This window comes from Podarcis pityusensis, assembly GCF_964106645.2.
Source record: "Podarcis pityusensis genome assembly, chromosome: 5".
In the NCBI taxonomy this organism is placed as follows: Eukaryota; Metazoa; Chordata; class Lepidosauria; order Squamata; family Lacertidae; genus Podarcis; species Podarcis pityusensis.
Window position 1 is genome coordinate 3,026,778 of NC_138032.1, and position 27,386 is coordinate 3,054,163.

General features: G+C 45.7%; 1 protein-coding gene and 1 long non-coding RNA gene across 2 annotated transcripts in view; one reads left to right on the forward strand and one right to left on the reverse strand.

The window, feature by feature from the left end:
• Positions 1-27,386, reverse strand: part of LOC308478187 — a 353,980-nt gene that overhangs the window by 2,341 nt on the left and 324,253 nt on the right. The gene's annotated exons all lie outside the window — the stretch shown is intronic.
• The window catches only part of BCL6 (BCL6 transcription repressor), a 73,310-nt gene continuing 59,924 nt past the window's right edge, over positions 14,001-27,386 (forward strand). Inside the window, exon 1 of the mRNA XM_081007470.1 lies at positions 14,001-14,341. The gene's annotated coding sequence lies outside the window, so the exon portion shown is untranslated. The remainder of the gene's footprint in view (positions 14,342-27,386) is intronic.

Sequence of the window (27,386 nt, forward strand, 5' to 3'; positions counted from 1 at the left end):
CCCGACCTTAGTTTCCCCATGTTTCCAAAGTGAAGATGACATAAAATAGGATTTGACAGCTCATAATTGATTTGGCTTCCCACCCACCCTTTCAGTTTGAATGTCCCACACAGTATCTGTTACTCCTACCTGGACAATTCACTAGCTCTTAAAAAGCCCTTAGCTAATACCCTCACGAATACTACTGATCTACTACAATGAGTGAATCATTCCTGGGTGCGTAAAAGGACAGCTTCGCCATGCACAAGGAAACAGGTGCAAACACCTTTGAGGGATGTTAGAGCTCCAGCCTGGTGAGAGAATATTTGCACAGCAGTTTTGGGTGCCAGCTGGCAAGCTGTTCCTATAATTCATCCGCAAAGTTGCAATGTAGCCAGGGAGCAGGCAAGCTGTACTCCGGCAGAAATCGTGGGAATTTCCATTGTGGAGGCCGATACAAAAGGAAGATTGTCAAGGTACTTCTTCCGCTTTGTACGCAGCCTGCGAGTCTTACCACAAAAGAGAAAGCACTGCAAAGTGGCGTGGGCTCAGCAATTTGCCAAAGACGAACAGTGCGAGACGACATCTTCCACCCCTATACTGATCTCCTTCTACGCACCCAGAGTTCCACCGGCAGTACCAGTGGCAGACCTACATTTGGGGGGCCCTGAAGCCTGAACTGCTATGGGGTCACCTTTGCAATCATCATCAGGGTCTGGGTAACCCCTGTTATCGTCTTCAGTGGGGTTCTTCAATGAAAGATCACCACAAATTCTTTTAAAGAAATTAACTACTACATGTCAGATTTTGATTAGAATTGCTGTACTGGATTATCTCACATGTCAAAGTCATTGGTGTGAATAAAAAAATTCCTGTGCCTCATTTTTTGGGAGGTTATGGGAGGGTGAAAATTGGGGAAATGCTATATACATGCATGAATAAAATTGCTTCTGGGCCTCTCCAGAATTATTAAGCTTAAGCTTCATAAGTTATAGTCGATCTGGCCCTCAGCTGAATCTACTTTCTCTTCACCCCTGTGTCAGAGAATGCCACCACCTGTCCCTTAAGATCAGGAGTGGAGTCCCACTCCACTCGTTCTGCCTGGATGCTGAGGTCCAGCACCGAGGGCCTTCTGGCAGTTCCCTCATTGCAAGAAGCAAAGCTACAGGGGACCAGGCAGAGGGCTTTCTCGGTGGTGGCGCCTGCCCTGTGGAACGCCCTCCCATCAGATGTCAAAGAGATAAACAACTACCTGACATTCAGAAGACATCTTAAGGCAGCCCTGTTCAGGGAAGTTTTTAATGTATGACATATTAGTGTATTTTTGGTTTTTGTGGAAGCCGCCCAGAGTGGCTGGGGAAACCCAGCCAGATGGGTGGGGTACAAATAATAAATTATTATTATTATTATTATTATTATTATTATTATTATTATTATTATTCTAGTGAGCTGTGGAGTTGGAAGAGACCCAGAGCTATTTCTAGTCCAACTCCCTGCAACAAAGTTGGTGAGATTTGTGGCTCATCTTTCTCTGTGGTTGCCCCAAATCCTGCAAAAACATGGTTGCTCTACCACAGCTTAACAGCATGGATTTCCCACAAAGTTTGCAGATAGATAGATACAGTATTTTTCGCTCTATAACACGCACCCGACCATAACACCCACATAGTTTTTAGAGGAGGAAAACAAGGAAAAAAATATTCTAAACGAAACAGTGGGTGTATGATTTTTGTGGTTCATGCTGTGGCCACAGACATGTGATCTGACGGTGAGTTTGGGGTAGCCCAGTGCAAAAATCCTGAGGATCCATGTGGATCCGTGCTTTGTAACCATGTTTTTGCACCATTGTGGCCCCAGGCAACAGTGGGTGCATGATTTTTTGGGTGCAGGCTGTAACCATGGATCCTCTGCTCACGACTGCAGCAGATCCCCCCCGCCATCCGTAGGCATTCACTCCATAACACGCACAGACATTTCCCCTTACTTTCTAGGAGGAAAAAAGTGAGTGTTATGGTGCAAAAAATACAGTAGATGGTGTGTCCAGGGTTGTAAAGACTGTGGAGAGAATAATTGGGTGCACTCTTCCCACCTTAGATCAAATCTATGCTTCCAGGTGTCATAAGAAAGCTGCAGAGATAGCGCAGGATAGTGCACACCTTGGAAATGATCACTTTCAGCTTCTGCCTTCTGGAAGAAGGTACAGGGTTATAAAGATGAGGACTAGCTGCCTGAGAAACAGTTTCTATCCAAAAGCGACTTTGGTTTTAAACACAGTGTAAGGTAGTCTCTATGGGAGTATATTGTATTTAATTATGGGGTATCAGAGTTTTTAGGGGGTTAACCAGGCTGGGATAGCTGGGATAGCAGGCTTGTTGGTTTTTGAATGTCTGATGTAGATTTTTTCAATTTCGTTGTTCTGTATGGGACAATGACAATAAAGATTATCGTATCGTATCATATGGTATCATTTAATATGGTGCTATTTTGATCGTGCTGATTTTAGGTAGATTGTTTTATTGTACGTATTATATTGGTGTTTGTTATCTGCTTCTGACGTCTATTATCAGCCTATATCTTGATAATTGGAGAGAATATACCTTTCTTAAGTAAACAGAGCTAAATTAGCTTGGATTAGGTGTGCCAAAGTATACTGACCCTGTTCGGCATGGATCAAAAGAGGGAGAAACGTTTATCGGGGAGCTGATGGAAGGATGGGCAAAAAAAAACTGATGGAATATGCTGAAATGGCAAAGTTAACTGCAAAACTTAGAAACAAGGACAATAGAGATTTTAAAAGAGACTGGGAACCATTTATGTTGTACCTACAGAAAAACTGTAAAGATGTAGACTCACTAGCAGGGTTTGCGTAAACATTTACAATTAACAACAAAGAAATTAAGATGTAAAAATTGGAAAATGATAAAGGGCCAGAGGAAATGCAAAAATCAGTAGGGTATAAAAATGTGGAGAATATAATAACATTTAAGTTAAAGACTGCATATTAAGGTAAAATAAAACAAGGAGGGGAAATAAACATTCAAAGAACCAGAAAAGGAAGCTGAGGGAAGTTGTGAGGGGGAAGGGGGTTGGGGATTTATATTCTGTTTCATTTTTGAGATAATCTTGATTGTGATGATGATAAAGTTTGTAAAACTCAATGAAAAATTATTCGAAAGAGGAAGGATGGGCTGGGGACCTGGGCACCTGAAAAGCCACTTGCCCCCCTGTGGACCTGTCTGTTCCCTTGAGACCATCATTGCACCAGGTGATCCTGCCAACAATGACCACAGGCAGTGGTGACTGCAGGTATGAACGTAATAACGCAATAAGAGACTCTGGATCAGGCTAGTGACCCGTCTAGTCTAGCATCCTGTTTGGATGGCCTGGGACTCGGGCTCGGACTCGGAACCAGAGGAGACTCAGTCTGCACCGGATCCTTTGCCTCAGGCGGCATCTGAACCAAGTCTGGGGCCTGATCCTGAAGAGTCCCAGTCTGCAAAGGTTCCCCTGCAACAAACCCCAGCTGGGCCGAGTCAGGGGCCTGAGCCTGCCCTGGCTCCAGATGCGGGGATGACCTTGTTGCCTTCAGCTGGGCCATCACTTACAGCTGCTCCACTACCAGTTGGATCAGGGGAGGCTGAGGTGGCCCCTGGATCTAGTAACCCACCGACGTCTCCCGAGCTGCAGAGACTGAGGTCTGAGAGAAGGAGAGAGCTGAGTACTCGCAGGAGGAGTGCTCGCCTTCGGGCGAAACAGGGAGGTGAGTCACCGGGGGATCAGGACCGGCCGTTACCCCGACAAAGATAAAAGGCTGTCGGACCCCGCCCCAGGTTGAGGGAGCAACATTGCTGTATGTCAGATCCTGCCTGAGATCCTATACCTGTCCTTGCCTAGTTTCCTGCCTTAGCCCTGTCAGACTGATTCCTAGCAGAACCTTTGAATTCTGGACCGATCCTGGACCATGGTTCATGGGTTACCCCTGGGCCCAGCACACTGTTCTCACAGCGATCAACCAGATGCCCCAATGGCAAGCCCGCAAGCAGGATTCAGTCCTTTCTCCTCCTGTGGCTTCCAGCACCGGAGTCTGGTCTGCTTTGTTTAGTTGTTGTTTAGTCGTCTTAGTCGTGTTCGACTCTTCGTGACCCCATGAACCAGAGCATGCCTTGGAAACTCACTTTCCTCTCAAAGCTTCTCCTTTTTTATGTCCTTGAGGTTTTCTTGGCAAAATACTGGAGTGGTTTGCCAGTTCCTTCTCCAGGTGGGTCACATTTAGTCTAAACTCTTGGCTATGACCTGTCCGTCTTGGGTGGCCCTGCACAGTATAGCTCACAGCTTCTTGGAGTAATTCAAGCCCCTTCGCCACGACAAGGCAATGATCCATGAAGGTCTGCTTTACACCAGCTTAACTCAAGCCAAGGGAGCTTCAACTGACTTCCCATCCTGAGGATTGCTCTCTAGGATTGTTGTTGTTGTTGTTGTTGTTGTTGTTTAGTCGTTTAGTCGTGTCCGACTCTTCGTGACCCCATGGACCAGAGCACTCCAGGCACTCCTGTCTTCCACTGCCTCCCGCAGTTTGGTCAAACTCATGTTCGTAGCTTCGAGAACACTGTCCCGCCATCTCGTTCTCTGTCGTCCCCTTCTCCTTGTGCCCTCCATCTTTCCCAACATCAGGGGTCTTTTCCAGGGAGTCTTCTCTTCTCATGAAGTGGCCAAAGTATTGGAGTCTCAGTTCAGGATCTGTCCTTCCAGTGAGCACTCAGGGCTGATTTCCTTCAGAATGGAGAGGTTTGGTCTTCTTGCAGTCCAGGGGACTCTCAAGAGTCTCCTCCAGCACCAGAATTCAAAAGCATCCATTCTTCGGCGATCGGCCTTCTTTATGGTCCAGCTCTCACTTCCATACATCACGACTGGGGAAACCATAGCTTTAACTATATGAACTTTTGTTGGCAAGGTGATGTCTCTGGCATTACTAACTGAAGTCCATTGATTCCAATAAGTCTGCTCTGAGTAAAGACTCAGCCAGGTACAACTCAATGGATAGAAGGAATGTTGAAGTAAAGTCCAAGCACCTGGCTAAGCAAAACTCTGCGCAAGGTTTCTATCCTTTTCTTCCTCTTTGGCGATCCCTCGTAGCCAAGTAAGATTGTCTTCCATAAACACGGTTTTAACAGTGAGTACGTAAGTGACTATGAAGGCCAATTCTGGATCCACACGTCCTTCCATAGTGGGGACATTGGCTTCCGGGTGGGAGTTGATCACGGTGTGGATTTGCCAAGCATGCCTTCCTCTTAGCACGTTTCTCCCTTGCGTCCTGAGTTCGAGTGTCTTCAAAGCCCATGACACCTTTGGGAAAGACTGTTCTCCAACTGGAGCACTCACTGGCAAATGTTTCCCAGTTGTCGGTGTTTATACTACATTTTATTAGATTTGCCTTGAGACAGTCTTTAAGCCTCTTTTGTTGACCACCAGCATTACGTTTCCATTTTTAAGTTTGGAATAGAGCAGTTGCTTTGGAAGACGATCATCAGGCATCCGCACAACATGACCAGTCCAACGAAGTTGATGTTGAAGAATCATTGCTTTGACACTGGTGATCTTTGCTTCTTCCAGGACACTGGCATTAGTTCGCCTGTCTTCCCAAGTGATGTGTAAAAATTTTCGAAGACACCTTTGATGGAAACTTTTGAGGAGTTGGAGATGGTGTTTCTATCCAATGTCTATCTTGCACCACTAAATCTCCTACCACAGCATAGTACAGACAGCCACAATGTTAGATAAAACAAATTGCAGTAATACAATAAGATTGGAAATTGAACTAGACAATGCAAGTCTAATTTGCTTTATAAGGACCACAGATATCACATTATGGCAGTGAAGTGCTATAATTGTCCAAACAATGTGGGTTACCCCCAGCTGCTCCTCCTCTATGAAACAGTAAATGGATCCTGATCCCATGACAACCACTCAGGGAAGATTTGCTCAATTGCTAGCTCATCTCTGAGAATTAATAAAGCCTTTCTTTCAAATGCAATCTCCTGCTATCATTTCCCAGATTACCCTTTTCTAGGTGAAATTTATACATGCAAATGGATCATTTTTGGAAAAGGCATGGGGTGTGTGTGTGGAGGAGCACTTTTAAAAGAGCTTCTCATGAAATCTCTCCCTATTTTTATACGTGGATGTTCTTGCACCTCCTCACACCCATCCCAATTCCCTTCATTTTGCATATGGTGGAACCAGAATGGCAGCCTTCACCTCTAAATAGCGAGTTGATGTTGTTGTTGTTGTTGTTTAGTCGTTTAGTCGTGTCCGCCTCTTTGTGACCCCCTGGACCAGAGCACCCCAGGCACTCCTGTCTTCCACTGCCTCCCGCAGTTTGGTCAAACTCATGCTCTTATCTTTGAGAGCACTATCCAACCATCTCGTCCTCTGTTGTCCCCTTCTCCTTGTGCCCTCCATCTTTCCCAACATCAGGGTCTTTTCCAAGGAGTCTTCTCTTCTCATGAGGTGGCCAAAGTCTTGGAGCCTCAACTTCAGGATCTGTCCTTCCAGTGAGCACTCAGGGCTGATTTCCTGAAGAATGGATGCATTTGATCTTCTTGCAGTCCATGGGACTCTCAAGAGTCTCCTCCAGCACCAGAATTCAAAAGCATCCATTCTTCAGAGATCAGCCTTCTTTATGGTCCAGCTCTCGCTTCCATACATCACTACTGGGAAAACCAGAGCTTTAACTATACGGACCTTTGTTGGCAAGGTGATGTCTCTGCTTTTTAAGATGCTGTCTAGGTTTGTCATTGCTTTTCTCCCAAGAAGCAGGCGTCTTTTAATTTCGTGGCTGCTGTCACCATCTGCAGTGATCATGGAGCCCAAGAAAGTAAAATCTCTCACTGCCTCCATTTCTTCCCCTTCTATTGGCCAGGAGGGGTCCAGCATTAATGAAGTGCTATTTATGTAATTACAATATCCATTGTTTCTTGTATTACTATAATACCACTGTTTCTTGGTGGAATTCAGTATGTACATCAGGGGAAAATGTACGTAGAAATACAAACATTTGTGAAAATAACACACAAAATTGCATCGCAGTAGTGGAAATTGGTTTTAAAAATTGTGCATATTAGGGAAAGTCACATACAAAAAATGTATATAAGGGGAAGAATCTGCACTAAAATACTGGTGAGTTTTGTGAGAGATTTTGTGGGCAAATCACAAATTAATGTGGAGAACTAAACTTATGGTTGCAAAGAAGGAGGAACAGCCTAACACAGTGGCTAAATGATGTCTATTTTTAACTTTTTTGGTATTTGTTGCATGGTGTTATGTTTTCATTAAACCATATATGACACAGCAGTATACAGTGGTACCTCGGGTTAAGTACTTAATTCGTTCCAGAGGTCCGTTCTTAACCTGAAACTGTTCTTAACCTGAAGCACCACTTTAGCTAATGGGGCCTCCAGCTGCCGCCGCGCAATTTCTTTTCTCATCCTGAAGCAAAGTTCTTCTGGGTTAGCGGAGTCTGTAACCTGAAGCGTCTGTAACCCAAGGTTCCACTGTACACATATTTTTAAAATAAATACACCCTATTTTTAAATAAATAGATAAATGAGCAGAGATAAAATGTGACAGATAATTGTATATATATATAATGTATATATATAATGGCAGTAATGTAAAGACGGACATTGCCTCCCCTCAAGGCACCTTCATGTCTCCAGATTTCCTCCAGAGCTATCTATAATAACCTGGGAATCCAGAAGAGATCAAGGCACAGCCTGGTACTGTCCACATCTCAGGAGCTTCTCAGCATTACTGCTCCTCCATGAAGGACTCCCAACCATTTTGTCTCCCCATTGCTTCCAGCCTTGCTTCTCCTCTCCTTCATTTCCCCTCTTCTGAAGCACCTCAACTTGTCCAAATGCCAAGGGAGCGATGCCAGAACCCCACCCAGGCTGGAGGTGAAAACAGGAGCAGGATGAACTGGTCCGTCTCCCGGAAGAAATGAGAACTGACCAAGACTTCATCTGAAGAGAGGATCTGAGTTGACCTCCTGGAGCTGTCCTTGGAGCACCCAAGGTACTCGGCTGTGTTTGAAAGGCGTGGCTTCCCATTGGGAGGTTAAACAAGGATTGCTCAGGGAGACTCTTGAGACTGCAAGAAGATCAAACCATTCTTAAGGAAATCAGCCCTGAGTGCTCACCGGAAGGATAGATCATGAAGCTGAGGCTCCAAGACTTTGGCCAATTCATGAGAAGAGAAGACTCCCTGGAAAAGACCCTGATGTTGGGAAAGATGGAGGGCACAAGGAGAAGGGCACGACAGAGGGTGAGATGGTTGGACAGTGTTCTTGAAGCTACCAGCATAAGTTTGACCAAACTGCGGGAGGCAGTGGGAGACAGGAGGGCCTGGCGTGCTCTGGTCCAGGGGGTCACAAAGAGGTGGACACGACTAAACGACTGAACAACAACAACAGGGGAGACCTGTCATGTGGTGTTTGTTGCCCTCATCTCTCCAGACGGCAACATGGCTGTCCTCCTTCAGCTTCCACCCAAGCACCAATGTCAACGCTGAGATAGATGTGTGGGATACCCTATCCATGGAGAGGTTGAGTGTCCTCTTGCACAATTCATTTTCTTTTTGCTCAGAGAGATTCTCAAGTGCTTCAGCCATGACACTGTGCTTCAGCCTGTGCTGTGCATCTCAAAAGCCAGAGATTTGGGGAGGGCCATAGCTCAGTGGCAGAACATCTGCCTGGAATGCAGAAGGTTCCAGGTTTGATCCCCCATGGCATCTCCAGGCAGACTCCCGCTTTGTAATCCTGGAGAGCGGCTGTCAATCAATGTGGACCATACTGAACCAGGTGGACGAACAGTCTGGCCGCATTCACACCATAGATTTAAAACACCGCAAAACCACCCCAAAAGGCCATGACTTCCCCCAAAGTTGCCACCTTCCATTGCCTGTGAGGAAACTCCATTCATCATGACCTCACCAGAACAGCTACACTTTCTAGGAATCACTGAACTGCCCCAGTCTCTCAGGTGCCGTGAGCAACAACCAGGGGCAAAGACTCCCCTAATCCAATGGTTGTGTAACACTTTTGTTTCCTTCCTAATTGTTATTAAATTTTCTGTTTTACATTTTAGAATATTCATTTAAACAACCTTAAAATATCAGTAACTTCCCTTTCTTGGTAAAAACTTGACGTTTTCATCCCCAAACATTTTTGATTTGAGTTTCCACTGATATGAGGCTGCGTTTTATTGTTGTATTTTAATCTTGTTTTTAAGATGTATTTTAAACAATTGTTTTTATACCTGGTGTTAGTCGCCCTGAGCCCGGTCTCGGCTGGGGAGGGCCAACGTGACTAAGCTGCTTCTGGCAAACCAGAGCAGCGCATGGAAACGCCATTTACCTTCCCACTGGAGCGGTACCTATTTATCTACTTGCACTTTGATGTGCTTTCAAACTTCTAGGTTGGCAGGAGCTAGGACTGAGCAACGGGAGCTCACCCCGAAATGGGGATTTGAACCACCGACCTTCCGATCGGCAAGTCCTAGGCTCTGTGGTTTAACCCACAGCGCCACCCGCGTCCCTTAAACAAAACATTAAAAACACGATAAAACATCAAACATTAAAAACTTCCCTAAACAGGGATGCCTTCAGATGTCTTCTAAATGTCAGGTAGTTGTTTATCTCTTTGTCATCTGATGGGAGGGCGTTCCACAGGGCGGGCGCCACCACCGAGAAGGCCCTCTGCCTGGTTCCCTGTAATTGGCTTCTCGCAATGAGGGAACCGCCAGAAGGCCCTCGGAGCTGGACCTCAGTGTCTGGGCTGAACGATGGGAGTGGAGATGCTCCTTCAGGTCTACTGGACCGAGGCCGTTTAGGGCTTTAAAGGCCAGCACCAACACTCTGAATTGCCATCTCCTCCTCCATGAATCTGTCTAATCCTCTCATAAAGCCCTCTAGGATGGCAGCCATAATTGCCTCTTGTGGGAAAGAGCTCCACAATTTAACCATGTGCGGCATAGTTTCTTTCTTTCAAAGCCAACTCTACTTCATAGCCATCATGTCTCCATTATATTGACATGGTTCTCATGCGCTCCATGCGAGTTGCACCCCAATCCAACCCCTTCCGGGCATTTCTGCCCTTCTGGCGACCATGAAGCATATTTGTGGTGTCTTAGTTGTGGGCACAGACCTTTCCCCATCAACGCACAGGTGTTGTGGCCTAGATAGAGTTATTAAATGCAATAATCCCACTGGAACAAGCGAGCTAGTGACTCGAGAGCACGTGCAGCTCTCTGGGCATTTAATTTTGGTTGGGTTGAGAAACAGATTTAGCAACAGAGAGCTGGCAACCCTGGACCTTCTCTAAATAAATACACCACAGGCAGCAGGCCTGGCCTTCACCCACAACACCCTGTCTGCCAACGTGCCTTGATCTCATTTCTTTGAAGATTTGGAATCAGCAAGCCAAAGTGACCCGGGGAAGGTACCATGCCATATACCGTATTTTTCACTCTATAAGATGCACCAGACCACAAGACGCACCTAGTTTTTGGAGGAGGAAAACAAGGAAAAAAATATTCTGAATCTCAGAAGCCAGAACAGCAAGAGGGATCACTGCACAGTGAAAGCAGCAATCCCTCTTGTTGTTCTGGCTTCTGGGATAGCTGTGCAGCCTGCATTCGCTCCATAAGACGCACACACATTTCCCCTTACTTTTTAGGAGGGGAAAAGTGAGTCTTATAGAGCAAAAAAATACGGTATTCTCCAAAGAGATGGTTGTGTCTTTGGGGGGAGTGGCAAATGGGATGGTTTCAGTTGATGCAAGTTGTGCGAGGAGTGTTACATTGGAAGATTCAGGACAGATAAGGTAAAGCCCTTCTCCACGCATCACATAATTAAACCATGGAACTCCCTCCCACAGGAGGCAGTGAGTGAGGGTCACCAACTGGGATGGCTTTAAAATAAGATTAGACAAATTCATGGAAGAGGAGAGCACTAGTTGCTGGAAACCATAGGAGGGGAGAGTCGACTCTTGTACTCAAATGCTGCTTGCGTGGTTCCCACGAGCATCTCATTGGCCACTGTGGGAATAAGATGCTGGACTAGATAGAGCACTGGTCTAATCCAGCAAGCTCTTCTTATGTTCTTATGTGAGGATGGGTGGTGATGTCTTGGATCTGAGCACATTGCATGAAGGAAATAGCCGAGTATCAATGTTGTATCCTAGGTAATGGGGGGGAACTTCACATTTTACAAAAACTACAGTGGTACCTTGGGTTACAGACACTTCGGCTTACATACGCTTCAGGTTACAGACTCCGCTAACCCAGAAATATTGCTTCAGGTTAAGAACTTTGCTTCAGGATGAGAACAGAAATCGTGTTCTGGCGGCGTGGCGGCAGCGGGAGGCCCCATTAGCTAAAATGGTGCTTCAGGTTAAGAACAGTTTCAGGTTAAGAACGGACCTCCAGAACGAATTAAGTACTTAACTTGAGGTACCACTGTATAGGGTTTTTTGTCATGGTAGTGTTTTCAATTTATTGTTATGAGTTTGAAGAAGTATCAGTCTGGATGATGCCCCGAATCCAGTGCCAGATTTACATATAAAATAAACAATCTATATTGTAGTTTAGGGTCCCACTCTCTTGGGGGCCCCCAAAAAATTTAAAGGAAAAAAAACCTGGATGTACATTTCCAAAATATAAGATAAAAAACAAATAAAACAAAACCTACATACAGCAGCAGTGTTTTGTCTTGTGTGGGCTCCTATGATGTAATTACGTCCATAAATTACCATGCAGCATATATTCAACACAAAAGAACAGTGACAGTTTGTTGTTGACAAAGGACAGCTGGACATATTCAGTAGCTTAGGGCCTCAACAAACCTAAATCCGGCCCTGCCTTCATCCCTTCCAGTTCCTGGGGTTCTGTGTCTGGAGGGGTGGTAGAATGTATGGGAGCAAGCTTGCCAAACCAGTCATTTTTGTCTAGGTGATGGTTTTGGCTGATTGGTTAAGTACCACAATTGGCATAACCAACAAAGCTGCTCTGTGCCATAGGACAAATGGGTGGGGGGCTTCCCTTCCTACCTAGATACTAGGTAGGACAGGCACGTCCGGTCAGTTTAATCCTGGGGCAGTTTATCTCCTGAGGTAAAATCCCCCCAAAAGCCCAACAACTTCTGGTGGGAATGTAAGAAAGTAAAAAACTTCTGGGAAATGATATATAATGAGATGAAAAAGATGTTAAAATATACATTTTTTTAAAAAAACCAAAAGCATTTTTACTTGGTATTATAAGTGAAGATATTAATAGGCAAGATGTTAAATTGTTTTTATATGCAACAACAGCAGCAAGAATATTGTTAGCCAGAAATGGAAGCAAGAAGAAATTCCGACGAAAGAAGAATGGCAGACAAAATTAATGGACTACACAGAATTAGATAAAATAACAGGAAGGATTTGAAACCTGTGGGACCAGAGATTCACAGAAGATTGGAAGAAATATACGAACTATTTGAAGAGCAACTGTAATCAACAAATTACGCTAGTAGGACTACAAGAAGTTTTGTAAGGAGAAATATATGAAATATTGCAAAGTAGAGAAAGAATAGAGATATTAGTTATGAGATTTAAATGTAATAGTCAAAGTAAGAAATGTATATTAAGTGAATAGATTGGAAAATTTTCAGATGTGATTGATGGAAGTCAAAAAAATGGTATAAGATATGAAAGTATGTTTAATTATTGTTGAAAATGATATGTTGAAAAACTAATAAAAATTTATTATTATTATTATTTAAAAAAAAGAAAAAGCCCAGCAACTTCACAACTCAGCCCGGACACTGAGATCCAGCACTGAGGGCCTTCTGGCGGTTCCCTCATTGCGAGAAGTGAGGTTACAGGGAACCAGACAGAGGGCCTTCTTGGTAGTGGCACCCGCCCTGTGGAATGCCCTCCCTTCAGATGTGAAGGAAATAAGCAGCTATCTTCTTTTTAAAAGGCATCTGAAGGCAGCCCTGTTTAGGGAAGTTTTTAATATTTAACACTGTATTGTTTTTAACACTCGATTGGAAGCCGCCCAGAGTGGCTGGGGAAACCCAGCCAGATGGGTGGGGTATAAATAAATTATTATTATTATTATTATTATTATTATTATTATTATTATTATTCAATCCTAAAAAAAGAGCTCAACAACTTTGGGGTAAAATCCCCAAAAAAGCTCAACCAACTCAATCCTAAAAAAGCTCAATAATTTTGGTCGGCCCTCACGCACGTTCACTTCATCAAATCTGGCCCTCTTTGGGAAACGTTTGGGCACCTCTGAGGTAGGAGAACCATAGACAGAGAAGGTTTGTGAGCTGAACTGGAACAGGCTGGAAGCTGGATCCACAGAGACCTGCTTGCTCTGTGCTGGATCCAAAGGTGCGACTAATGGATTTGCAAGATCTGTTGGGGTGTCGATGTCCTGAGCTCCCCCACCTTATGCTCAGGTTGTACATGTGTGTAAGTAAAACCATGTGTCCTAAAAATTCCACTGTCTCCACTGACCTCCATTCTCTGGAAACAGAACCCTGGGGAAATTCTGGAATCTCTCACCACTCAGAGAATGGGGTGGCTTGTAAGATTATTTTTTAATTTTATCGTATCATGGGTACCGCCTTTGATCATCTGCACTCATAGTTGGCTCCACATAAGAGAAGCATCTCTTTCTCACCTTAAACAAAATGCAAATTGCTCATTTTAATTATCCATCGTCCCCTGGCTTTCTTCTTATTCCTGAGATTAAACCACAAAGCATGCACTGTTCCTCTCCAATGAGAAGGGCCTCAAAGTCCTGAACCTTTGCAGATTCCATTGGCCAAGCATTCATCTTATGACTCTTGTCTCATTTGGTTTCATCCTTCCAAGAGGCTGGTTCCTAGAGTGAGCTGCTTGCCTTTCAATCACCGGCTCACATCTTGGGGCGTGTCTCTCCAAACCTGCCTTTGGTGAACTGGAAAGGCACCTTCTCGCTGTTGACTGAAATCAGGCGTCCCAAAAGCTTTTGGGCTTTCAACCGGGGAGACTTGGCAGCTTGCACAAGGAGCTGTGCTCCACCAGGACACCTTGGTTGTTTAGGCAAGCATGAGGTGTCCCAGGGACACGCCCCTACTTGACTAGATTCAATATGGTACTGGGAGCTTGCCCAAGTTCAGAGACAGGAAAAGAGCCGGCAGGCGTTGTAAAAGCTGGCAAATGTGTGGAAACCAGAGTGGCGTCTTCGGAGTAGAAAGTGGTTGAACCGGAGTCAACAGAGGCAAGGAGGTACCTTCGAAGATGCGACTGTAGCACCCTCAGCAAGGCAAGGTAAGCCTGTGATCAACAGGTTCTCCTAAACTGAAACCCCGTGCTTTGATACAGAATGAGAAACACACGACATTTTTTATTTGACGCAAATATGGAAAGGATCTCAGTCAACAATGCCCACGAGGATCAACAGATGGTCTAATGGCAGGCTATCTCTAGGAACGAGTTCTTAGAAGCTGTGAGACCAATCGCTTACTCACATCCTTGTGCAGAGAAGGCAGGCTCCATAACTCTATACATTTGGTTGCCTTCTGCAAACCCTTTTATTTTCTTCCCAAACCTTTCTTGATGAAGGCTTAACTGTATCCACACATTATTCTTAGCGGAACAGAGCGGTGTTTAGATTCTCCCTGCTATCGAGATTTATAACATGAGCTGAACCTACTTTGTATTTTACATATGGATGTTGCGGTCAGCCACTTAGATGCACCCATTTGAAGCATTGTATAATCAGGGCCGGATTTAGGTTTGATGAGGCCCTCAGCTCCTGAAGGTCATGGGGCCCTTTATATGTCCAGCTGTCCTTTGTCAACAACAAATTGTCACTATTGTTAGTATTGTATATATGCTATATGGAAATTTATGGACCTCATAGGTATGTAGGATTTATTTTTATTTATTTTTATCTTATATTTTGAAAATGTACATCCAGGTTGTTTCCTTTATTTTGGGGGGGGGGGGCCAAGAGAGTGGGGCCCTAAGCTATAGCTTGTTTAGCTTATACGTAAATCCAGCACTGAGTATAATAATGGTCTGCTCTGAGTATTCTTACTTTTCATGAATTATTATTTGCAAATTTAGTAAAGGAGAGGAATGAAGAAAAACTAAAAATATATAATGGGGGGGGGGGATTTTTTTAAACATATAAGTTCAAATAGTCTATTCCATGAGCTGCTCCTCATTTTTCAAACTCAGGTTTCCACTTCACCCTGTATGAACTTGCCCAGGTATTAAGGTCAGAACACTACTGATAGCGCTACTAATAAATGAGGAAGAATCGTGTTTTTTATTTACACCTTCAGCACCCTCCCCTCCACGGCTGCCTCCTTGTCTTAGCACACCCCTAGGATATCCCTCTGCCTAGGGGATGGTACGGACCACTTTGGGAACTGTTTTCCTAAACCATGTCACATACCGTATTGGCCTGAGTATAAGCCTCACGTTTTTTCCAAATTCTGAACGTGAAAAGTGAGTTAAAGTGCGGCTTAAATTCGCGACCTTGCAAAAATCGGCTGTTACGATATCGCTGCTGAAACAGACATACGGTAAAACAGAACGGGTGTGAGTGCCTGTGGAATTTTAAAGGACTGGCTTATATTCATGTATTGTCTTTTCCCCCCTTCCCCTCCCCTCCTTGAATTTTAAAGGTGCGGCTTATGTTCGGGTGCGGCTTATATTCGGGCAAATACGGTAATCAATAGAAGTGATTCCTTTGCGAGAGGCTCAGCCACTCCCTCTGACGGCCATGCCTCTGCTAAGGTTACATATTCTTTTGGGTTTATGCAGGAATTCTGTAATTATACAACGTTAACAACGAGGAATGCATCACCGACAATTAGCACAGCTCTCCCTGCGTTGCCCTTCAGCAAGACCTGTTTTCTGTGCAACATACTCAGGCAAATCATTTGGCATGCTCCAGTAGCTTCTTCCAGTGTGGCAACCTTAATACTTAGCAGAAGTTGCCCACCGTTCTCTGAAAACTGAAGCACCTGGTGCTTCCAGGGTCCAGAAATGCTTAGCTTTGGAGCACACAGAATAAGAACTCTTTGGTATTCTTCCTGAGTGCTTTCTTCCAGATGGATCCTAGGAGCCCTTGACAGTCCTAGGTGACTCAAGAAATGGCTTTCCTCACTTCCTTTTACTCCGATTGGTTGCAGCCAGCATAAAGGGGAATAGGACTTATTCTCAGTGACTCAAACACACCTTTACATGCTGTTTGGGTGGCCCTTGGACCATGATGCAGAAATAGGTTCACATCTGCAAGCCCAGACCACTGGCCCACTGATGTCCAACAAAGAATTTCTGGAAGTAGTATCAAAGAAACATAAATAACTTTAGAGTTGGGAGGGACCCAAAGCGTCATCTAGGCCAGTCCACAGCAAACTACAGCGGTACCTTGATTCTCAAACGCCTTGGTACTCAAACACTGCAAACGCAGAAGTAAGTGTTCTGGTTTGCAAACTTTTTTCAGAAGCCGAACGTGCTCTGTTTTGAGCGTTACGCTTCCGATTTGAGTGCCACACTTCAGATTTGAGTGTTACGCTGAGATCTGTCTGTTTTTGCTATTTATTTTGCATTTTTGTGGCTCTTTTTTGTTTTTGTGACTGTGTGGAACCCAGTTCAGCTACTGATTGATTGATTGATTGATTGTGTGACTGCAGTACATTGTTTGTTGCTTTCATTTTATGGATCAATGGTCTCATTAGATAGCAAAATTCATGTTAAGTTGCTGTTTTAGGGGTTGTTTTTAAAAGTCTGGAATGGATTAATCCATTTTGCATTACTTCCTATGGGAAAGCGCACCTTGGTTTTGGAACGCTTTGGTTTTGGAACGGAATTCCGGAACGGATTAAATTTGAGAACTAAGGTACCACTGTACTGAATAATCCCTTACAGATGGCCATGCAAACTTCTGTTTTAAAACCTCCGGTGAACAATAATGCAATTAACACTTAAGGTGAAACAACAGCCCGAGAGCAGCATGGATTAAAGATATTACGTCTTAAAACTTGAGGCAATGAAAGCTGGCACTGCATGTTAAAAGGTGATTGTCAAGAAATGGTTTTCGATTCCTGGCAAAAGATGCAAATTTGGACAAAGGTCCAGTTAAGGAACCTGCGGAATTCCACTGTCTGGGTGGGTACTGACCTAGGGTTACCAGATGTCCCCAGATTTGCAAATCTGTTCCTAGGAAACATGGCAGCGGCAGCCTCAGCAGCCCAGAGCCAGTCTGGAAGCGCAGTTGGCTCTGGCTGGCTTCAGGAGCTGCTCGCTGCCATGGCACCTGCCTTTTTTCCTCTTCGGAAGTCCCCATATGATGTGTCTTGTGTGTGGTTTTTCTGCCGGGCAAGGTGCAAAGCAGTTCTTTCACACCCTGTGAAACATAAATGCGCAGTTTTTTAAAAAACTAGGCTATGGCACACCACACGCCCATGACTCCCGAGCCTCCTGCCCCCTTCCCCCTTTGTTTGGACAGATCAGGGGAGGCTCGGGAGTTGCGGGCGGGCAGCCGTTGCCCAGTTTCCCCAGATTCATTGAAAAAGGTCTGGTAACCATATACAGACCTCGGGATCCCAGGATTTCTGCCTGCTAGTGGTGGGCGGAGCCAAAACTAGATGTGGGTGGAGCCACAAATGTAAATTTCACCTTTGCCCAAGAGATTAGTTTCTACACATGCTCATACACGCCTCTCTGCCCTCCGTCCTAGCAATCAAGAGGAATTATTGGAGTTCGACAATATGTCCCAGCAAGGCCAAAACACTCAAGGAAGGTATGAAGTACCTGCTCTAGAACAAGGACGTCCACACTGGCAGGAAGCTTTATGCTCGATCATAGAATCATAAAATTGTAGAGTCGGAAGGCACCCCCTGAAATGCAGGAACCACAAAATAATGTGTGGAATGGACAGAACTGGCAGAGATGAAAGCCGGCTGGGAATATATCTCGCCTCTTTAGCCCTTTGAATCACGAAGGATGCATTGCATTGATCCTGGCCCGGTTTAATTCAAATCCATCCAACCTCCTTTGGGGAAGGTTCTCAGGCAGGGTGGAAAGAGAAAGAACTTGCCCATGTGAAGACCACCTGGTGGAAACCCTTACACATCTGGTTCTTAATTGTAAACTATATGCTGATCTCCGCCAGCAATTTCTAGATCAACTCTGTCTCCCCAAATGGAAACCAGAGTCGGAGGTCATACATTTTCTATTACTGGGGAATGATCAGGAGCTCAACAAGTTAGTGGCTAAATATCTCTGTTTGGTTTTTTGTCGTTGAAATACACTGCAGACACCTGATCTCTCTGGAGACCAAGAGATGTGACGATAGACTGCTCTGCCTCCTTTCTTTTAGCAAACGTTTTGTGCCACTGGGGAAGTGGGAATTCTGTATTGATTTGTTTTGGATGTATGTATGTGATGCCAATAAAAGGTTTGATGATGATGATGATCCTGGCCAAACTTAGGCAGCTAGGGGCAGCGCTTGGCAGACCGGCGTGGCGCAGTGTACTAGATATGAGCTCGGATTTTAGAAGTCAAGGCTTGAGCCTCCATGTCAAGCAGAAAGTGAATTATTTGCTCCCGGGCCCCTCCGCTGCACTACAGAAGTAAAAAATTGCCTTTGGCACAGAAGCGAGCACCAAATTAGCCGCCATATTCAATTGCGAGATGTCCTTTGGATTTCCTCCCCACTTTTTCTATTAGCTGCGTCGTGATGGGGTGATCCCCTGTAGAAGGAAAATAAGACACTGTCTGCTGCTTTTGGTTGCTGCTAGGTGGGTTGAGAGGACTGGTATTTTACTAGAAAGAGATTTCCTTGAAGAGGCGGTTTCAAGGCATTCGTGGCAGGTTATGTAAGAGGTGGATGGGTGGGAAGAGGAAGGAAGTTTTATTCTGTTGTTGTCAGGGTGGTAACCGTTGCTAAGAAGACGGTTGGCCGTTTAATCCAATTGGATTGTCCTGGGCTTGGTTTTCTATCCTAGGAAGTTGGAAAAACTGGGAATCTTAATTTTTCTCGTAGTTTTGCTTGTCAACCTTAGGGCAGAAGAGTTAATTTGTTGTTTATTGGACCTGTTCATGCGGTTTTGTGATTATTGCATATTGCTCTTTTCTTTTTAATTCTATTGTTTTTCTTGTTTGAATTACTTTTGCTGGTCATTGTCTTCCTGTTGTTTTTCCCTCACTTTCTTCGTTGCTCTGGGATTGAAAATACACAGTGGAGAGCGGGCTATAACTCTAAATGACTAAATAAATATTGAGGGCCACTGCTGTAGTCTCCATTTCCTATCAAGGCCATCTGTCTGCTTTCTTTTCAACCTGCCTACTCAGTACAGCTGCACAGGACTGCAGAAGGAGCTGTGCCCTAATTCAGCGTTTATCACTGTTTGCTCTTGTATTGCTTGCAAAACAGATATAACAGCAATATTGAACTGAATTTTATTATTTCGGACACAGACCAGTTCCAGCCCACATACAATATCAAGGAAGTCCTAAAACACAATAGGGATAGATTTGAATTTGCAATTAGGTATAACAGGGACACTACAGATATAGCAACAGTTAAAAAATATATAAATTAAAACTTAGTCACTAACATATAACCTAAAATTAGCATTTAAGGCCTTAATCATTATGATAGCACAGCTTGTTAACAGTAATATTGGTAAATGGTGTTGCACGAGACCCATGCAATTAATAATGTTGCACGAGGACCATTATTTTGCCAACACTCCTCCCTACAAGTCTGTGATGGCTCCAGAACCACAGAATTGGAAATGTTCCCAGAGGTCATCTATCCCAGCCCCCCTCCTCAATGCCAACTCTGCAGTGCTGGATTCAGGGAGCTGAACTAAATAACCCTTGGGCTCGCTTCCAGTTCTATGATTCTGTGATCATGTCGTGTTATTGAGTTCGGAGCATCTGGGAAGTAAAACGAGCCCCAGTCTCCCTTCTGACAACCCCCACCCCTTAGTTCCAAGCTTAGGAGAAAAGCTAACTCACTAGGGGGCAATGCAAAATGTGCCTCCTCCTCCTCCTCCTTCTGTGATCCCTCGTAGCCAAGTAAGATTGTCTTCCATAAACATGGTTTTAACAATGAGTTCGTAAGTGACTGTGGAGGCCAATTCTGGATCCACACATCCTTCCAAAGTGGGGACATAGGTTTCCAGGCAGGAGTTGATCACGGTGTGGATTTGCCAAGCGTGCCTTCCTCTTATCACGTTTCTCCCTTGCGTCCTGAGTTCGAGTGTCTTCAAAGCCCATGACACCCTTGGTAAAGGCTATTCTCCAACTGGAGCGCTCTCAGGCCAGTGTTTCCCAGTTGTCAGTGTTTGTACTACATTTTTAAAGATTTGCCTTGAGACAGTCTTTAAACCTCTTTTGTTGACCACCAGCATTACGCTTTCCATTTTTAAGTTGGGAATAGAGTAGTTGCTTTGGAGGACGATCATCAGGCATCCGCACAACATGACCAGCCCAACGAAGTTGATGTTGGAGAATCATTGCTTCAACGCTGGTGATCTTTGCTTCTTCCAGTGCACTGGTATTAGTTTGCCTGTCTTCCCAAGTGATGTGTAAAAAAATTTGGAGACACCTTGATGGAACCTTTCGAAGAGTTGGAGATGGCATTTATAAGTGGTCCATGTTTCACAAGCATGCCGTAAGGCTGGTAGTGCAATAGCTCTGTAAACAAGCGTTTTGGTTTCCCTGCCAATGTCCCGGTCCTCAAACACTCTGCATTTCAATCCAAATGTAGCTGTGGGTTTTGGTTCTATTTCATATGTGTTGTGTTGACTCAGATGATGAATCTTCAACTAACTTTGTGTACTAGTGCAAGGATTAGCACTTGTGCAAGAGGATCCCTCCCTCCCCCCCTCACACCCCACAATGCCCCCAAATCTGCTCTGGAGGGTTGGAGAACTCCCTCCCCCAGAACAGATTGGGGGGAGGACAATGAGAAGAGGTTTAGATGAGCATGGGCCTTGATCCAGCTACCGGGCATTTCTTGTATTCTCATGACTTATGGCTCATGCAAAACTTTCACAAACCCCAAAACAACTACCTGTCCATCTGCGTCCGTAGGCAAAGCACATCTTCTGCATTTCCTCCAGAAAGCTATGTCCTTTCTTCAGCCCCGAACTCCCTGTGAGGTCTAGAGAAACTGTACAATCTGAACCTCAGTCTTCGGTTTTTCATATGAGAAATAATTAGGCGGCAAGATTTAATCTGTCCAATCAGTAGATTAATCAACCTATTAGGGGCCCGGCATTATTGCTGTTTTCCTCATCGTGGGAGATGGAGACCTGGGAGACGGCGATTTGGCAGGCGCCACCCAGGGAGTTCAAGCTCAAGCTGAAATTTTAGTTGTGACTTCTTAATCACCTCACTGCATTCGTATGGGGAGTACCCAGGAAAAGGTGTGTTTTTATCAACACAGACTTAAAACAGGGAGGGGGTGGGAATTAAGATCAGTTTAGGAATGAGGGAGAAATTCAGTTCAGTTCATATTTGAAGGCGGAGCCATGACCCCACCACCTAACTGGCAGTTTCCAAAAGCAATATGTGGGATGAAACGCATCCATCCTTCGAAATTAGCATTTCTCCAAATTTTGCAATGCAGTTCTCCGGTTGAGAAATGTGCAAAAAAATCATAATAATGCAGATGTGTGCATAAGGTGAACGTGTGCATAATAATGCAGTTATAAGTGAACGTGCAAGCGAAAAATGCCTTGTATTGAGGGAAATTGCTTTGCAAAAATATGCATGTTGGGCAAAATTGAATAGATAGATATAGATTGGATTAATTCCAGCTCCATGATTCTAATAGATTGATTGATTTGGAGACATTCGCGCTTGAGTGCTGGTGAATTTTCATGAGGAACATAGATAAAGTATTTGCAAACGGCAAATGTGGAGGACCAAACTTAAGACGGCAGAAATGCGGAACGGAGGGAAACTGAAATCGGCAGATTCTTGCACCCCCTACTTCGGAGTGGTTACATGCAGCGCAAGGTCTTCCCTCTTGCTGCTCCAAGCCAAACACAACTTTGGCAGAGCTGGTTTGGTGTGCCCGCTGGTGCGTTTGCACTGCACCAACCATATCACCAACCCTATCGTATAGTTAAAGCTATGGTTTTCCCATTAGTGATGTATGGAAGTGAGAGCTGGACCATAAAGAAGGCTGACCGCCGAAGAATGGATGCTTTTGAATTCTGGTGCTGGAGGAGACTCTGGAGAGTCCCATGGACTGCAAGAAGATCAAACCTCTCCATTCTGAAGGAAATCAGCCCTGAGTGCTCACTGGAAGGACAGATCCTGAAGCTGAGGCTCCAATACTTTGGCCAGCTCATGAGAAGAGAAGACTCCCTGGAAAAGACCCTGATGTTGGGGAAGATGGAGGGCACAAGGAGAAGGGGACAACAGAGGACGAGATGGTAGGACAGTGTTCTCGAAGCTACCAGTTTGACCAAACTGCGGGAGGCAGTGGAAGACAGGAGTGCCTGGCGTGCTCTGGTCCAGGGGGTCACGAAGAGTCAGACACGACTAAATGACTAAACAACAACAAGCACTTAACTTCCCTTGATCTGGACACTAGACTTCTGTTGCAGCAGCCTGGAATCGCATTAGCCTTTTTTGCAGCTGCATCACACGGTGGACTCATGTGAGACCCATAGCGCCTCTTCACATGTCATAGCGATTCCTACCTTTATCTAAACTGCTGGAAGTTGCTGAGTCTGTCTAAGCTCCAGGGAAACTGTAAGTGCTCCTATTAATAAGTGCATCAACACAGATTGCAACAGACATGGAGACAATTCCTTGAGTGACTGCAGGGTTCCTGTTAGCACGTTGCCAAATGCATCACTGTTGTTGATTCCAAGATTTTGCATATTAGCAGTAAGGATCCAATGGCTGTAAAAGAAACATCTCTCCCTCACTCTCTGCCATTACCTTGTCCACAGCAGATCCACTGTATTCTAAATCAAATATTTGCAATCAAATACACTAAAAACAGATGCATTAATAATGTCACTGCCTTCTGCAACAGCTACCCGTTTCCCTTCTGGCACCAAACGGCGGTGCAAACAATTAATAGCAGCCCAATAAAAAGCTTATCTATCGCCTCTGTGAGAGCCGGCTGATGAGCTATCTGTTTTGATCCTGGAAAGCAAACTGTCGCCTTTATCTCTTCCAAGGGTGAAGTGTGTTGGTCCAATCCAGGCAATCTCTATAGCCTTTAGTTGCTGTTGGGGTTTGAGTGCTGAGTGAGTGCAGCTGAAACGAATGGGAGAGCTGCATCGCCACAAGGTCCCACCCCCACCCCCCACAAGATCATAAGAAGAGTGTGCTGGACCAGGTCCAGCGGGTTTTATAAAGCCCAGAATCCTGGCCTCACAGTGGCCAACCAGATACCCCTGTGGGAAACCAGCAAGCAGGATTCGAACACAAGAGCAGCTCTCCCCTCCTGTGGTTTCTAACAACTGGTAAAAAGGTAAAGGGACCCCTGACCATTAAGTCCAGTCACGAACAACTCTGGGGTGGCGGCACTCATCTCGCTTTACTGGCCGAGGGAGCCGGTGTTTGTCCGCAGGCAGTTTTTCCCCGGTCATGTGGCCAGCATGACGAAGCCGCTTCTGGCGAACCAGAGCAGTGCACGGAAACACCGTTTACCTTCCCGCCGGAGCGGTATCTATTTATCTACAGTGGTACCTCGGGTTACATACACTTCAGGTTACAGACGCTTCAGGTTACAGACTCCGCTAATCCGGAAATAGTACCTCGGGTTAAGAACTTTGCTTCAGGATGAGAACAGAAATCGTGCTCCAGCGGCAAGGCGGCAGCGGGAGGCCCCATTAGCTAAAGTGGTGCTTCAGGTTAAGAATAGTTTCAGGTTAAGAACAGACCTCCAGAATGAATTAAGTACTTAACCCAAGGTACCACTGTACTTGCATTTTGATGTGCTTTCGAACTGCTAGGTTGGCAGGAGCTGGGGCAGAGCAACGGGAGCTCACCCCCTCGTGGGGATTCGAACCACCGACCTTCCGATCGGCAAGCCCTCGGCTCTGTGGTTTTGACCACAGCGCCACCCACGTACCTTCAGCAACTGGTATTCAGAAGCATTTCTGAAGTGTGGAGGTGAAACAGAGCCCTCATGGCTAGGAGCCATCAGTAGCCCTCGCCTTCTCCATGAATAATAATAACTATTATTATTATTAATAATAATACCCCACCCATCTGGCTGGGTTTCTCCAGCCACTCTGGGCGGCTTCCAACGGAATATTAAAATACAATAACCTATAAAACATTAAAAGCTTCCCTAAACAGGGCTGCCTTCAGCAGAATTTGTCCAATCCTCTTTTGAATCAGTCTAGCTTGGTGGCCATCATTGCCTCCTGTGTCAGGGAGTTCCACAGTTGAACTCTGTGCCATGTGAATAAGTGCTTTCTTTGATCTGTCCTGAATTTCTTTCTTTCTTTCAATCTTCAAGTCCTAAGTGCTGGCCTTGGCTGATGGGAGTTGTAGTGCAGAAGATCTTGAAGGCACCCAGTTGGCAAAGGCTGCCGTAGCCACTTTCAAGTTCCCGTAGGTGCCTTGAAGAGAGGAAATGTCTGTTGAACCGGTTTAGGCCTGTACCATGAGATATGCCCTCGGTGAGCTATAATCTTCAAGGCAGATCTAATTCTCTCTTTTCCCACTCTCTTCAGTGCCAGGAAACCCATCTGGGAGCAATGTGGCACACATGCACAGAACACGACTTGATACCCCAAGCGCATGTGGTGATTTAACAAACCTGTTTGTGCCTCAGAGCCCCACAGCCCTTTGGATCGGGGCCCGTGTCTATATCCACTGCTCCATCTGACTGAGATAAGAGTCGCAGAGCAGCTCCCGTTGAGAAAACAGTGCTAATAATTGAATTACGGCAACAGCACAACAGTAGCTTATCTTCCAGGAGAAAGAAGTGGGTGGGATTTTAGGCCCCATCTGCACCTTACCTTAAAAGCACTTTTGCTTGCCAGGGCCCCGGGCCCTGCAGTTCCCCTCAGAAACAAACACACAGACACAAGTATGTTGGGTTAATGGGATAAATTAGGCCACAACTTTATTGGTTACAAATGTGAGAGGTTTGGCTTAGGGGTTTGGGTGAAGCCAAACTATATCCTGACGCTCCTGTCCGTCTGCAGGAAGTCTCTCAAGGGTCAACCACCGATAGGGGGAGCCCTATGATATACAGTGGATCCTCTGGATACGAATTAAATTCGTTCTGGGGGTCCGTGCACACCCCAAAAAATCCGTATCCAGAGGCGCTGCTTCTCCGCACGCACGCGGCGCGATAGAGCGCTTTTGCGCATGCGCGAGCGGCAAACCCCGGAAAAGTGCTTCTGGGTTTGCCGCTTTCGCAGCCCAAAGTTGACATTACTTGAGAGTAACATAACCCAAGGGTCTAGGTAAAGGTAAAGGGACCCCTGACCATTAGGTCCAGTCGTGGCCGACTCTGGGGTTGCGGCGCTCATCCCGCTTTATTGCCAAGGGAGCCGGCGTACAGCTTCCAGCTCATGTGGCCAGCATGACTAAGCCGCTTCTGGCAAACCAGAGCAGTGCACGGAAATGCCATTTACCTTCCCGCTGGAGCGGTACCTATTTATCTACTTGCACTTTGAGGTGCTTTTGAACTGCTAGGTTGGCAGGAGCAGGGACCGAGCAATGGGAGCTCACCCCATCGCGGGGATTCGAACCGCCGACCTTCCGATCGGCAAGTCCTAGGCTCTGTGGTTTAACCCGCAGCGCCACCCGTGCCAACCGAGGGTCTACTGTACATCAAATCGGAGCACCCCCAGGGTCCCCGATGGGGTCGTGCCATGGCCCAAGCCCATGCCCAGACTTCGGACAGGAACCACGCCCCCGGATCCCTTTAACAGGACGCCCTTAACAAGGAGGGGCAGGCGGAGGTAACAATCTCCCCTCCCATCAACATGGCTTACCCAATGCCTAACCTTACAAAGTTGTGATGATTGCTACAAGGCGGGTGAAAACCAAATGGCTGGTGCCAGTTTGCCAAGTGGGAAAATTCCTACCTGGCCACCACAACCAGGGGACTGACGTTAGTCCATAGTAAGCAAGTAGATTTTTATTTATACCTGCCCTTCCCGGCCAAGACTGGACTCAGGGTGGCTAACATCAAATATCAAATACAGTGGAACCTTGGATTGCGAACGTGATCCGTGCAGGAGGCACGTTCACAACCCGCAGCGTTCGCAACCTGCAGCGTCACGATTCAGCACTACTGCGCATGTGCAAAGCGTGATTTAGTGCTTCTGAGCATGTGCTAGCGCTGAAACCTGGAAGTAACCCGTTCTGGTACTTCCGGGTTTGCAGCGGTGCGCAACCCGAAAACGCGTAACCTGAAGCATCTGTAACCCGAGGTACCACTGTACATTAAAACACAAGCAAGCAATTGATTAAAATACAGCTTTAAAAATTAGGGGGGGAATTAGCAAGGCCAAAGTCAAGCAACGCATGAAATAGAGGGGGGTGGGCTGGGAGATCCAGCAAGAAGGCGAGTGGAAGCTGCCTCTCAGCTGTGCCGCAGTTTAAACGGCAAGGGGTGTTTAAACCCGGGGGGGAGGTGGCGCCACTGGGAGCATCCCTCCGGTCACTCCCAAGTCACTGTGAGGTCCTGGATGTCCTTCGGCAATGTCGTGCCCCCGGGGAAGGGGAGCGGTCTTATTCCACTGCATTCCCAACCATGGCTTCCCTAAATAATCCTGGGAACTGCCGTTGATAAAGGACGCTGCTAAGATTTGTTTAGGAGACCCCTGTTTGCCTCACCCAGAAACCATCGAGAGTCCTCTCCAGAAATCTGTCTAATCCTCTTTTAAAGACATCTAAACTGTCGGCCATCACTGTCTCCTGAGGCAGAGAGTTCCATAGGTTAACTCTGCACTGCGTGAAAACGGACTTTCCTTTGTCCATCCAGTCTCTCCTGTCGGGGGGGGGGGTCCCTAGAAAGGGCAGGCCTGTCCGTTTATGGAATATTAACCACAGAACTGCAGAAATGGTGACCATGGCCATCTGTCGTGGATGCCTGAGCTGAGATTCCTGCATTATAGGAGATTGGACTAGATGACTCTTGGGGTCCCTTCCAATTCTAGGATTGCCTTTAGAGTTTTCAGAAACAGTTTACCTGTTTTGAGAGTTTGTTATCTTTTGCATTTTTTCCTGTTCTGTCGTCTTGTGGACCTCTTCGGTCGTTTCTTGCTGTGCTTTATAAATATGCAAAATAATAAATAAATACTTCTAGAACGATGAGGGCGGGAGAAACGCTTAATTTTGCATT